A 14,578-nucleotide genomic window follows, 5' to 3' on the forward strand; every position below is an offset into this window, starting at 1 on the left:
TGGAACCACCAAAAACCGTCAAGGATGTTCAGAAACTCACCGGAAGGGTTGCTGCGCTAGGACGATTCGTCTCCAAGTCAGGAGACAAGTGCCTATCGTTCTTCAAGTCACTAAAAAACATCAAGGACTTTGTATGGAATGAGGAAAACCAGAAGGCATTCGAAGAATTAAAGAAGTATATGGCTCAGGCCCCGTTGTTGGCCAAACCATCTTTGAATGAAGTTTTATTCTTGTATTTGGCTGCTTGAGGGAGCGCCTTGAGCGCGGTGTTGGTTAAGGAGGAACTGAAAGTTCAGAAACCCGTATACTATGTCAGCAAAATTTTGCATGGTGCTGAGTTGAATTATTCAAATATTGAGAAATTTGCTTTAGCCTTGGTAATGGCTTCGAGAAAGCTGCGTCCTTATTTTCAGGCTCACCAGATTGAGGTGCTAACAAATCAGCCCCTGAGGAATATCATTCACAGTCCCAAGGCAAGTGGGAGATTGATTAAGTGGGCGATAGAGCTGGGAGAGTTCGATCTCAAGTATAAGCCACGTACGGCAATAAAAGCCCATGCACTAGCTGACTTCGTGGTGGAATGTACCATACCCAACCAAGAAGTCGGGGGGCAGGAAGATGCCATACCTCAAGACAAGGGAGTCGATAATTGGGGCAAAGAGAAGGATGATAAAGAATATTGGGTTCTCTATTTTGATGGAGCATCAAAAAAAAACTCCAGTGGAGCAGGATTGGTTTTGCAAAGCCCTGATGGGTTCTTAATTGAGTATGCTATGAAGCTAGACTTCCCAACCACAAACAATGAGGCAGAATATGAAGCCCTCATAGCTGGCCTTGGTCTAGCTGGGACACTTAGAGTCAAAAACTTAAAGGTCCGGGGAGACTCGAAGCTGATCATATCCTAGGTAAAGGGAGAATTTGAGGCAAGGGATCATACGATGGCTAAGTATGTCCGCCTAGTAAGGGCTGTGATGACCCAATTTAATGAAGGCCATATTGAACACATTCCAAGGGAAGAAAATGCTAAGGCAGATGCGCTATCAAAGTTTGCTTCATCTGAGATAGAAGAAAGTTCGGGAAATGTGTACTTCCCTGTTTTGAAGACACGAAGCATAGATGTTAAGCTTGTGGCTCCCATAGGCCTGGGGACATCATGGATTGATCCTATCAAGGCTCACATTCAAACCGGTTGGTTGCCAAGTGATGCAACTGAAGCACGAAAGTTAACTGTTCGAGCACTAAGGTACTCTTTGATAGATGGGATTCTTTACAAAAGATCTTTCGTGGTTCCCTACTTGAGGTGTCTCAGGCCCGATGAGGCACGCTTGGCTCTTGAAGAAGTGCATGAAGGTATTTGTGGACAACACTTGGGGGGCAGGGCCTTGGCTCATAAGATAACTCGTCTAGGCTTTTATTGGCCGGAAATGATGGCTGATGCCAAAGAATATGTGAAGAAGTGCGACCACTGTCAGAAGCATGCACCTGTTGTTAGACAACCTCCCGAGATGCTGACATCTATCAACTCGCCTATTCCCTTTGCTATGTGGGGGATGGATATTCTAGGGCCTTTCCTTATGGCCACGGCACAAAGGAAGTTCCTGATTGTAGCCATTGATTATTTCACTAAGTGGATTGAAGCCAAACCCTTGGCCAAAATCACAACTAAACAGGTTGCACAATTCCTGTGGGAAAACATTATGTGCCGATATGGAATTCCCCGTGTCCTAGTCACCGACAATGGAACACAGTTTAACAACGAGGAATTCAAGAAGTATTGTGAAGAAAATGAAATTGAGTTACGGTTCACCTCCGTGGCTCACCCACAAGCCAATGGGCAAGCAGAAGTAGCAAATCTAATAATCCTGGATGGACTAAAGAAGAGGATCGAGAAGTCAAGAAATAATTGGGTGGATGAGATACTTCCCATATTATGGGCCTATAGGACTACCTGTAGAGTCACGACAGGAGCAACTCCCTTCATGTTGGCGTATGGGGCAGAAGCAGCAGTTCCAGTGGAGATATCACATTCCCCTCCAAGGATTCAGGCTTTCAATGCTGAGGAAAATGAGGAAGGACAAAGGTTGGCTCTAGACTTAATCGATGAAGTGCGAGATGAAGCACATGCAAAGAGAGTAGAGTATCAGAAGAAGGCTTCATTTTACTACAACTTAAGGGTTAAAGAAAGGTTCTTTAAACAAGGTGACCTAGTCTTGAGGAATATAGAAGCTTCTGGGGTAGGACAGAAAGGGAAACTTGCCCCAAATTGGGAAGGGCCATACAAAGTCAAGAGCGTTCAGGGTAGAGGAACCTACAAGCTGGAGACTATGGATGGTTTTGAAGTCCCGGGAACCTGGCACGCACAAAGAAGAATCTAGAAGCCCATTTAGCCAGTCCCAACCTAAAAGCCCATCTACTAGAAATATCAGGAATAATCTAGAAGCTCCTGTGGAAAATGAAGGGTTAAAAATCGATTAGAATTTTAAAATGGTTCGATCAGAGTCCTAATCGACAAAGAAGAAAATCCTAATCGATACTTCATTCGATCAAGAGGGAAGAAACCTATTAAGTTCGATCAGAGTCCTGATCGACGCCAAACAGGATCCTGCTCGATACCTCATTCGAACAGAAGGAAAGAAATCCCCTTAGTTCGATCAGAGTCCTGATCGACCCCAAAAAGGATCCTGATCGATATCTCATTCGAGCAAGAAGGAAGAAAACCACTAAGATCGATCAGAGTCCTGATCGACACAGAAGAGGATCCAGATCGATATTTCATTCGATCAGAACGGTAGAAAGCCACCTAGTTCGATCAGAATCCTGATCGAAATCGATCAGGAATTCTGGTCGATTATGCCCATGTTTCAGTCGACTAGAGTGTCACTTTGAAGGCCAGTTCGATCAGAGTCCTGATCGAAATCGATCAGGAATCCTGGTCGATTCCGCATAGATCCTGATCGAAGATCCCGTCGACCAGAATGTAACTTCCTGAGCTAGTTCGATCAGGATCCTGATCGAAATCGGTCAGGAATCCTGATCGATTTTTTATACATCCTGATCGATTTTAAGGCAGAAAATTAGGGAAAAATCCAGAAATTAAGGATAAATCCCAGAAAATTAGGGAAAAATCCAGAAATTAAGGATAAATCCCAGAAAATTAGGGAAAAATCCAGAAATTAAGGATAAATCCCGAAAAATTAGGGAAAAATCCAGAAATTAAGGATAAATCCCAGAAAATTAGGGAAAATCCAGAAATTAAGGATAAATCCCAGAAAATTAGGATAAATCCCAGAAAATTAGCGACAAACCCAGAAATTAAGGGAAAAATCCAGAAAATTAGGGAAAAATTCCTGGAAATTAAGATAATTCCTGAATTAAAGGAAAAATCATTGTAAATGTGTAGGTCGCTCCATACTTTACGCAAAAACGAAACTCTGTAAGGGAATGAATAGACTTAACTGTTGCGAAACCAAATCAATGTTTCCCAAAAGTTGGGGGGCAAATGATAGGGATAAATAGATCCTGATTGTATAATTAAATATTGCAAGGTGTTGGCTACTAGGCCCAATAAGAAGATGTATGATATTCAGACCAAGAAGGTCAACACATTGATCAGGCCTGATGGACCAAATCAGGCCTGATGGAACAAAGAAGGCCCAAAAGCCTTGATTATTTATTAATTTCGTAATTAATAAATAAAGGAGGAAAACAACTATTAAGATAAGTCCTAGTGGGGATATAAATCCTTGTAGATTGGCCTCAAGGGGACCTAAAAGGATAAGGAATCAGTTTCCTACTATCTAGGACTCCAAAGTCCATTCTAATTATGAGACTTGCCCACCAAGTCTCCTATACCAAGTCCAATTCAAGGACTCTCAACATCTATATAAGGGGTCTCACCCCACACATCAGAACTACGTTTTTTGACTTGATCCTTGGCAATCAGCAAGGTACGTAGGCATCTTGTTAAGGCAGATTGAGTCACGAAACACAAGAGCAGTCAAATCGAGCTTCGCAGCTCACGTTCCTTAGTATTAAATACAGCAATTATATATATTAGTTTTTTATCCATAACATAATTGATGAAGTACGAGATAAGGCACATGCAAAGTTAGTGGAATATTAGAAAAAAGCTTCATTCTACTACAACCTAAGGGTTAAGGAAAGGTTCTTCAAGCAAGGTGACTTAGTCCTGAGGAAGATGGGAAACTTGCCCCGAATTAGGAAGGACCATACAAGGTCAAAAGTGTTCAAGGTAGAGGAACCTACAAGCTTGAGACTATGGATGGTTTTGAAGTCCCGAGAACTTGGCATGCACAAAACCTGAAGATTTACTATTTGTAAAATGGTTGAGCATGATTCTCACTTGTCAAGATGACAAGTAGGTTAAAAAGCACCTTGAAGCTTTGCTTGCTTAGAATTTACATGTTTTAGTTTTATTTTGAGGTTTATTAAGACTTGTGTAAGGGATGAAACCCAACGATTTGTGAAATCGAGAAAGTTTTCGAAATATATTTGAATTCCAGTGGCAAGGCAAGTAAACTAGGTGCACTAGATAAAAGCATAAAGTTCGATAAATAAAAATGGTTCAAATAAATAGTACAAAGTCTGATAAATTTTGTCTCAAAGACAAAGTAAAATAAAAAAGCCATGCAGAGGTAGAAAAGCTCTAAGGAGCAGAGGTGCCCTCAGCATCTATATCATAATCTTTGCCACTCTCGATGGAAGTCTCAGTAGTCCCGGAGGAGGAAGAGCTATCATCTGCAGCAGGCCTAGAAGATGACTCGGGAGGAGGACGAAGCGGGTCCTGAGGGATACGATCCGAGACAACCACTCGGGTGCGGAACCTCCGTAGTAAAGCCTCGTCGTCAGGACAGACATAGTCCGCTTGGTTAATATCAGGGTAAGCCTCGTTCACGGTCCCAAGGGCCGTGTCCCGCCAGTCCTAAAAAACCCAGGGAACACTGAGTCGTCCCTCACCCTCATGAACTGGGTAAACTCCTCCGAGTCCAAGTAGTTGTCAATTGCCTTGTCTTTCTCAGCCCTTAGCACAACCAGCTCAGTGTTGGACTCTCTAAGCTCCTCCTCCTTACACTTCAACTTTCTCTCTAAAGCAGCGTACTTCCTCTGTTGCTTCCTGAGGGCATTATCCGCTTTGTCCGAAGCCCTCTTCCAAGATTCAGCTTTCCTCACAGCGCCTTGGAAGTAGGCGTTAGACTGAAACGAAACGATAAACAGAAATATAAGGCAAGTGAATACTACAAGTAAAAAAAACAGAGAGTAAAATTGTAAGAAATAGTCGTACCGAGGCCAAGGACTGAACTCCCATGAGCTTTATCCTCTCCAGGTTGGGGGGTAGCTATCACATCAGTGAAGTCCTTGGGGGTTACGTCGTTGTAAGACCAATCCCAGGCGTGCTTTGTGGATCCAACCACGGTATCCCCTTGACGGAATCCCCAAAGAGGCTGGAAAGCTCCAGTAGCAGTAGAGACAGGAGCAGCAGAAATAGGGGCACTGTGGGCCTCAGCTCCCTCAGTAGGAACCTCCAACATGGGCTCCTTATGCTTCCTTAAGAAGCTAGGCTCAGTAGCCTTTCCCCGGGTATCTAGTCCTGCGAGCCGAGCTTTCTTCATCCTCGCATTCTCCTCAATGAGAGGCACATTATCTTCGTTGATTTCCTTAGCAGCTGTAAAATAAGAGAAAAACAAAATAAGTGGTGTCAATAATACATGGAAGAAAATGAAAACAAGAAGGGAAGAAAAATACCCTGTTGAGAAACTGAGGAGAGTCCCACGTGGATAAGGGAAAACTCCTCTAAAAGAGTCCAGCTGATAGTGGCACCATCATCCCGAGTAAGCTCATCATAAATGATAGTTTTCTCGGGGGTTAGGTGAATGGATTTGAGGCTACCATCGCTAACCTTCTTGAAGGAAGATCTGAAGAGGGTGCCCCAGTCCCCATTCTCCCACCTTAACCCAACAAAACTACTCCTCCGATGTAATAACCCCAAAATTTTTCAACTTTTTGTAACCCTTGTGAATAGTGTTTTAGCTGAATGAGAAAACTTTTCACGCCACACTATGTAGGGGTTCTGTTATGGATATTCTGGGATTTTATTAGTACTATATGAAGTATATAAGTGTATGTAAATATCGTCAGAACCCAATTCCGAACACTTTGGTTTTTCCCGGAAATCCACAAGATACGGAGAGAATTGAGTATAAGGTAACAGGATAAAAAGGATTTAAATTAAAGGATTATAATAGAGGATCATAAAAAGGAATATAACGTATGAGAAAAGTTAAGGGAACCTAAGTAATAAGATCCCGGGTATGATCCTTCAAACGATAAACGAGAACGAAAGTTAAGCGAACCGTACAACAGATCAGCGGTCATTAGGCAAACGATTAGGAAGCTAATCAAAGGGTTTAATGGGAGTGATGTCATCCAACCAATAGAAAGGAGACAAGGAAGGGAGGATGACATCATAAGGGTGACATAAGCATGACATGGAAGAAGGGAGGTGTGGTTGATTAAGGACCACACAAATTCAAGGGCAAGGTGGTAATTTGCTAAATCAAAAACAAAACCAAGCCAACCAACTAGCAAATCATTTCATCAAAAATCAAAAAAATCAGCCAAGGCATTGTTCTTCATATTAGCTCTCGGCTTTTTGCCATTTTCAAAGAAAAAAATTTCCAAAATCAAGATCCAAGCATCCTTAATTGGTAAGAAAATTCCCTAACCATCTTTATGCTTAGTTATGGCTATATCATGAGTTTAAGCCATTAATTCTTTCTCTAGCTTCTCCATTTAATCAATGAAGAAGACAATGAATAGTGTTTTCAAGTTTTTAACTTGAACTTTTTCTTGTTTTTCTTAAAGATCCAAGCTTTCCTAAGGCTTCTCCAAGCTTCTTAAGGCTTCCTAGCTCAACCCACCACTTCAAGGAAGGTATACCATTTTCAAACCCTAGGTTCATATATATTATAAGGTGATTTTGATGAGTAGGATGTTATTGTAGTTATTGTTATGATTAGAGTTTGAGATTTGGAATGGTAGTGAAATGAAATGGTAATTTTGTGGTTTTGATTTAAAGAAACTTAAGAATGATTAAAGTAAAGTTTAAGCATAAGTATGAATGGTTAAATTGAATTGGTTGGGGTTGTTATGATGTGATAAGGATGGGTGTTTGTTGTGTGTTGGATTTGAGGATGGTTTGTGTTGATTGTGGATAGTTTAAAAAATGGGAAATCGCGTAAACATAGTCGTCGTAACGTCCGATTTTCTTTGGACTGTTTTTGTGCATAGCATTAGGACCCGAGAACCCCCTGCTAAATTGTGACCACTGCCATGTTTAGATAGCTCATGTTACGAGCTTCGTTTTGATATGTAGTTCGTTCGATTCCGATTTACGGTTTAGGAGAAACGACCGTTTCAAGTAACGGCGTTTCGCGGACGAAACTTTTTCCCTCGCCTTACTTTGAAACATAGGTTAAAGACCAAAAAGGGTTAATTAATGTGTGAAACATTTATGGTAAGTGCGTTAGGCAGTTGGTAAGTCATTCGCGAAGGAATCTCTTTAAAACTCGTAAAGGTTAAGTTATTAAAAATGGTGGAGTCGAGGGTACCCGAGTGACTTAAGCGAATCGGTGAGCGTAAAACTAGCATTAGAGTCTAAGTTAGCTAAAGCATAGATTTACAAGTGATTTTGGTTTAATTCCAACTTACTTGTTGTTTATAGGTTATCAGACTCGTCCCGAGCCTTTCTCACCCCCAAGTCGCTCAGACAAGTATTCTATCCGTTATACTGTTGTTGTGATGTATACATTTGTATATGCATGATCTTGCGATAAATGCATATTGGTTATTTAGCAAATTCTTGCGATATATTGTAGCATGTGATATGGTATATATGCATGCCTGTTTCATATTCTTGAAATATATATCTGTTGGTTCAGTTGATAATACCTATGCTAGAGGATAGCGGTATCTTGCATATACCCTTAGTATAGGGACCCAAAGGTGAAAATATTTTCTAAAACCGGGAGTCGAGGATCCCGAGTAATCTTGTATATATGGATATGGATATATATATATATATATATATATATTCATATATATATATATGGTTATAGTTTTCCAAACTATTAATCGAATAAGGTTTATTCGATAACTTTAAACTTTATTTTATTATTGAATATTATTTCGAATATTATTCGAAGGCGTATGACTTTTTATTTTATTTATTGAATATTATTTGAATATTCATTTGAGGATGTATGACTCCTTTATTTTATTTAATGAATATTATTTATAATATTCATTCGAGGTATTATGACTCAGCTTATTTTATTTATTGAATATTATTTGAATATTCATTTGAGGATGTATGACTCCTTTATTTTATTTAATGAATATTATTTATAATATTCATTCGAGGTATTATGACTCAGCTTATTTTATTTATTGAATATTATTTGAATATTCATTTGAGGATCTATGACTCCGATTATTTGCTGAAATATATTCTTTATTTTATTAAAGAATTAGGTGTAAATAATCAAACTTATTTTCGATTATTCAAATAAAGATAATACTTTCATATAAGTATATCTTTGGTTATTTAATACTCGTTTCAAGTATAAATTTTAATACTTCTACTTCAATTATTTTTTTTATAAAGATTATTCTTTATGGGAATATTATTTAATTAATAATATTCAGATATTTTCTAATATTCTGGGGACTGATTTACTTCATTAAATCAGCTTTACTCCAAACACTCTTTAAAGTGTTTTCGAGTCTTCAAAGTGATTTTTAAAAGTCAGAGCGGATCCCAAAACTCATTTTTATATTTAAGATCTTCCTTTTTAAGGGGATTTAAATACTCGCTCAAAACCTGGGGAATCCGGCTCTGTGGTGTATTTTATATTCGCAACAAGGTTGCAGATTTGGTAAATGAATTGATTACTTGCCCAACGTTCGGGAAGTAAGCCCCTCTCATTGAGTCGGCATAAGCGACAGGCCGGGGTACGGTCTATTATTGTGTAAGTGGCTCAGTGGGAGTCCATCAAATGCATAAGTGGCTGAGTGGCAGTCCAGCATAGGTCTTAATTATGACCAGGGTGATGACCAGTGGGGAATTCGTCCATCTACTAGTAGAAAAGGTTACTTATTGGTATCTTTGCCTGATCAGCGAGATATCGGGTTTATGCCAAAATTCTTTTCCTTTCCAAAATTCATTGGATGCTTCGAACTCTGTTCATACTTCACATAACAGAGGTTCCAGGAAATGTTTTCGGGATATATATATGTGGATATATATATATATCGGGACTAAATAAAGTATCTCATAACTTTTTCATTCAATAATATTTCAAAGATTGAATCTATTCAAGTCTTAACTTGTGGTCTCATCTATGGGATGTTTTTCTTAAAACTTATAATACTTTGAACGGTGGCAGTTCAAGTAACTTTATATGATATAAGTGTGATGTAGTATTGGTAACTTCATTCCTTGTTTTTACTTATATCTAGCAAGTAATTATCTTGCATATGATAGAGATGCTAGTAAGTATCCATGTAGATACTTATATTATTGTTACCACTATATATATTATCTTGCGAGCTGTAAGGCTCACTCTTGCTTTATTTCTTCATCACACAACAACAGTTAGGAGAGATGGCCAGACTCCAGCAGACCCAGCGCAAGCGCGTGGGAAGCGTCCCGTGTCTTCCCGCTGATATTGTAGCTGCTATAGCTGCAGAGGTAGATCCATTGTAGTTTAGACCATATACTTTTGAGAATCCAATTATGTATAATTATAACTTGTGGCAGATAATGGCAATTAACTGTAAATTATCAAGTAATCATTTTGGGTTGTAATAATTTTAAATTGTGGATTCAAAGACTTGTACTTATTTCAATTTCATCTCTGAGACTATAACGAGTTGTGGTGTGTGTTAGTGTGGGGTCACAGCATGAGGGTATTTATTATTAATTAAGTAAAGTGATATTGTGGAAAGAAAGACCGTGACAACCCGGATTCCCGACCCCGGATCTGGGGGTGTTACAGAAATGGTATCAGAGCTAAGCGTTATAAACCTCAGAGATGATGCGACGATAAAATAATAAACTCACAAAGATAATAAGAACTCTTGCCAAGTTCATGGTCGGACTACTTAAAGTAGTACTGACAGCTAAAACCCTTACGGGAACCCTTATAAGTATCATGATAGTAATTTAGCTCGTTTAATGTGTAGGCGCCTGAGATGGAGGACCCTGAGATGTACGAGCGTGAGCATGATGAGGCATTGCTGGATGTTGAGGATCAGGAGGAGCCTGAGATGGAGGAGGATGAGGAGGACCCCCCAGAGGAGCCTGAGACGGAGGTCATTGCTGTTTCAGATGAGGAGGACCCCTCAGAGGAGTCAGAGACAGAGGTTATTGCTATTCCAGATGAGGAGGACCCGGATGAGGTCCCAGTAGCTGAGGAGCGTGTTGGATCTATGGTAGTGTATGCTGGTATCCCTTTACCCACACTTCCGGTGGTCAGAGCCCCTACCCCTCCACCACTATCTTGGATTCCTGATGATGACAGCTCAGAGACCCATACTTCCGAGCCTAGGCAGACCGAGGAGGCACCCTCAGCGGCTCCGGATTCACCACCTCTTGACCCTGCCCAGAGGCAGTCTTCGTTAGCTCATGGATATGTTCAGGATGTTTTGAGGACCCGAGTGGCTGTTGCCGAGGCCCGACTGGATGAGGCCAGGAGGGAGTTGGATGCAGAGAGGGCGGGTAGGCGTACCCGAGCTTATGAGACCAGGGCTTCTATACCCCGATCCTTGAGGAGGGAGCTTACGGGGATAGAGCTCACGTCCCGAGCGAGACTCAGATCTCTCCAGGGGGACAGGCATGGTAGGATCTCCAGGCGGCAGGCCGACTATATCTTCCGTCGTGCGATGGAAAGGGTTTGGGAGCTGACCCGCTCCGGTGTGTGATTCAGGATTGATGATGGAATAGTCTAGTTGTCTAGTTAGCCGAGGCCTTAGTAAGAGCCAATTTTCCGGGATAGTTGACTTGTATATAGCATCCCTTTTTTTTCTGACTAGACAGATAGACTCTTGTGTATCACTTTTGGGGCAGATGACTGTAGCACTGTTGTACTTTTGACCAGATCAAACTATGTATTCTCGCATTATGTATATATTTGTTTCCTTTCGGTTCAGTTCCATAGTGACGGGATCACTGTTTTATTATTATTATTACTGCACTTCGTATTAGAACTTTCTTAAAATAATAGAATTGCGATATACGTTCTCCCCATTATAAGAGCTGTGCAAGGCACAATGTTGTATATGATTGTGACCTAACGTTGAATTTTTCCCAAAAATTGTTTTTTTTTTATTATCAGAATCATGCCGCCAAGAAAGATTGGAACTAGGGCGAACCCTGGGTCCGAGGACCAGGGAAGCCATAATCAGGACAATAGAAACCAAGATCACAGTGAAGAGGAAGATGAGGATTATGTGGAACAGGATGACTCCCTGTATGAAGAGGAAGAGGAAACATATGATGTTGAGGGATTTGAGATAGAGGCTGAAGAAGGAGAAACCGAGGTTGAGCAACCAGTACCAAACCCAGGCATGGATCCCATGGGCCAGTTTATGCAACTCCTAAGACAGAATTTGGAACGTCAACCCAACCCACCCCCTCAAGGAAGTAACAATGTTGTGGCAAACTCTTTCAGGGCTTTTAAGTCCCTTAAGCCCCCTGAGTTCCACGGATCAGCCGACCCAGTTGAGGCAAGGGCATGGTTAAAGGAAATGGAGAAATCTTTTGAGATTTTGAGTATCGATGAGGCACAGAAAACTGTATTTGCTACCTACCTTCTGAAAGGAGAAGCTAACTATTGGTGGGAGGCCAAGAAAAACATGGAGACAGATGCTATAATAACCTGTGAGAGATTTAGTCAGTTGTTTCTGGGAAAGTATTTCCCGAGGTTTATGGAAAACCAGATGGAGCTCAAGTTCTTAGAGCTAAAGCAGAATAACTTGTCTGTAGCAGAGTACGAAGCGAAATTTACTGAGTTATCAAGGTTTGTGCCAGAGTTTGTGAGCACCGAGGAAAAGAAAGCTAGGAGGTTTCAGCAGGGACTGAAACCATGGATTCAGAATAGGGTGGCAATCCTTGAGCTTACGGACTATGCCACTCTGGTGCAAAAAGCAACGATTGTAGAAGTCGGAAGTGAACAGATGCAGAAGGAAAGAGAGAAGAAAGGAATAAAGAGGAAAAGTATGAGCATGGGTGGAGGTTCCGCAGGAAGGAGCTTCCCAACTAGGTTTAATCGAGGAGCAGTGTCCCTGCCAGGAAGGAACACTGGGTTTAAGCGACCAATGAGTGTGAGTGTGAGCCAGGGCGGCCAGAAGTCAAGAATGTCCTATTCCAACCAGTCTCGACCCCCATTGCCAGCCTGTAACAGATGTGGAAGGAACCACACTGGGGAGTGTAAGGAAAGGCCAGTAACCTGTTTTAAGTGCGGTCGGGAAGGCCACTATTCAACTAAGTGCCCATCATCAACCCCTGCCGTTGTTCCAACCACCAATTGTCATCAGTGTGGACGCCAGGGTCATTGGAAGAAGGATTGCCCAATGAACAAACCAGCAGCTTCGGGAGCAAGCAGGGCTGCTTCTAATAAGCCACCTACTGCGAGGACTTTCAACATGACAGTCCAGGATGCTATGAAAGATTCAGATGTGATAGCAGGTACCCTTTCTCTAAATTCAGTCAGTGCAATTGTTTTATTTGATTCGGGAGCAACTAAATCTTTTATATCAAAGGACTTTGCGCGTAAGTTAAGACTTAAGGCTAAACCTTTGATAGAACCCTTACAAGTAGAAATAGCCAATCATGAAATTATTCCTGTTAACCAGATTCACCCCGCCTGCGAGATAGGCATAGGGGAGCAATCTTTCAGTGTTGATCTGATTCCTTTTAAATTAGGGGAGTTTGATGTGATTTTGGGAATGGACTGGCTATCTAGCAACGATGCTCAGATAGACTGTAAAGGGAAGAAAGTTAAGTTAAATATCCCCGGGAAGAAAGAAGTTATATTTAGAGGAAAGAGGCAGACGCAGAAATTTTTGACTATGGCTCAGGCCAAAAGGATGCTACGAAAAGGAAGTGAGGCTTACCTAGCCTATGTGGTGGACACACAGAAGGAGGTGCCCAACTTACAAGATATTCCAGTAGTCAACGAATTTGAAGATGTATTCCCCCAAGACCTTCCGGGATTACCACCCGATAGAGTGATTGAATTTGCTATTGAGTTGGCCCCAGGGACGGCGCCAGTTTCAAAAGCACCTTACCGGTTAGCCCCGTTAGAAATGAAGGAATTAGCTATCCAATTGCAGGAACTCTTGGATAAGGGTATGATAAGACCCAGTGTGTCTCCGTGGGGAGCACCGGTTTTATTTGTTAAGAAGAAAGATGGGAGCATGAGGTTGTGCATAGACTATCGAGAGTTGAACAAGCTAACCATAAAGAACAGGTACCCATTACCTAGAATAGACGATCTGTTCGACCAGCTAAAGGATGCTGTTTATTTTTCCAAGATTGACCTGAGAACTGGATATCACCAACTAAAGATTAAGCCCGAAGATATTTCCAAGACAGCGTTCCGTACCAGGTATGGGCATTATGAGTTCTTGGTAATGTCCTTTGGATTAACCAACGCCCCAGCGGCCTTCATGGATTTAATGAATAGAGTATTTAAGAAGTACTTGGACAAGTGTGTGATAGTTTTTATCGATGATATTTTGATCTACTCAAGGACTGAGGCAGAACATGCAGAGCATTTGAGGATAGCTCTAGGAATACTCAGAGAGGAGCAGTTATATGCCAAATTCTCGAAGTGTGAATTCTGGCGGAATGAAGTACAGTTTTTAGGACATGTGATCAATAAAGAAGGAGTATTGGTCGACCCCTCCAAGATAGAGGCAGTCTCAAATTGGGAAAGGCCAACCACACCCACAGAGGTGAGGAGTTTCATAGGATTGGCCGGCTACTATCGTAGATTTGTGTAGGACTTTGCGAAGATCGCAGCCCCTTTGACACGACTTACTCGTAAGACAGAGAAGTTTGAATGGACGGAGAAATGCGAGAACAGTTTTCAGGAATTAAAGAAAAGGTTGATAACGGCTCCGGTATTGGCATTGCCGGATGGAAAAGGAGATTTTGTGATATATAGTGACGCGTCGCACAAAGGATTAGGATGTGTGCTTATGCAGCACGGTAAAGTTATCGCGTATGCATCGAGACAACTGAAGGAATACGAGGTTAGATATCCTACTCATGACCTTGAGCTCGCGGCAATAGTATTTGCTTTAAAAATCTGGAGGCACTACTTGTATGGAGAGAAGTGCGAGATTTTCACAGACCATAAGAGCCTCAAGTACATATTTACGCAGAAAGAGCTCAACATGCGACAGAGGAGATGGTTAGAACTAATCAAGGACTACGATTGTGAGATTCTCTATCATCCAGGGAAAGCCAATGTGGTGGCTGATGCCCTTAGTA

This window comes from Apium graveolens, chromosome 1 (genome assembly GCF_009905375.1).
Source record: "Apium graveolens cultivar Ventura chromosome 1, ASM990537v1, whole genome shotgun sequence".
NCBI lineage: Eukaryota > Viridiplantae > Streptophyta > Magnoliopsida > Apiales > Apiaceae > Apium > Apium graveolens.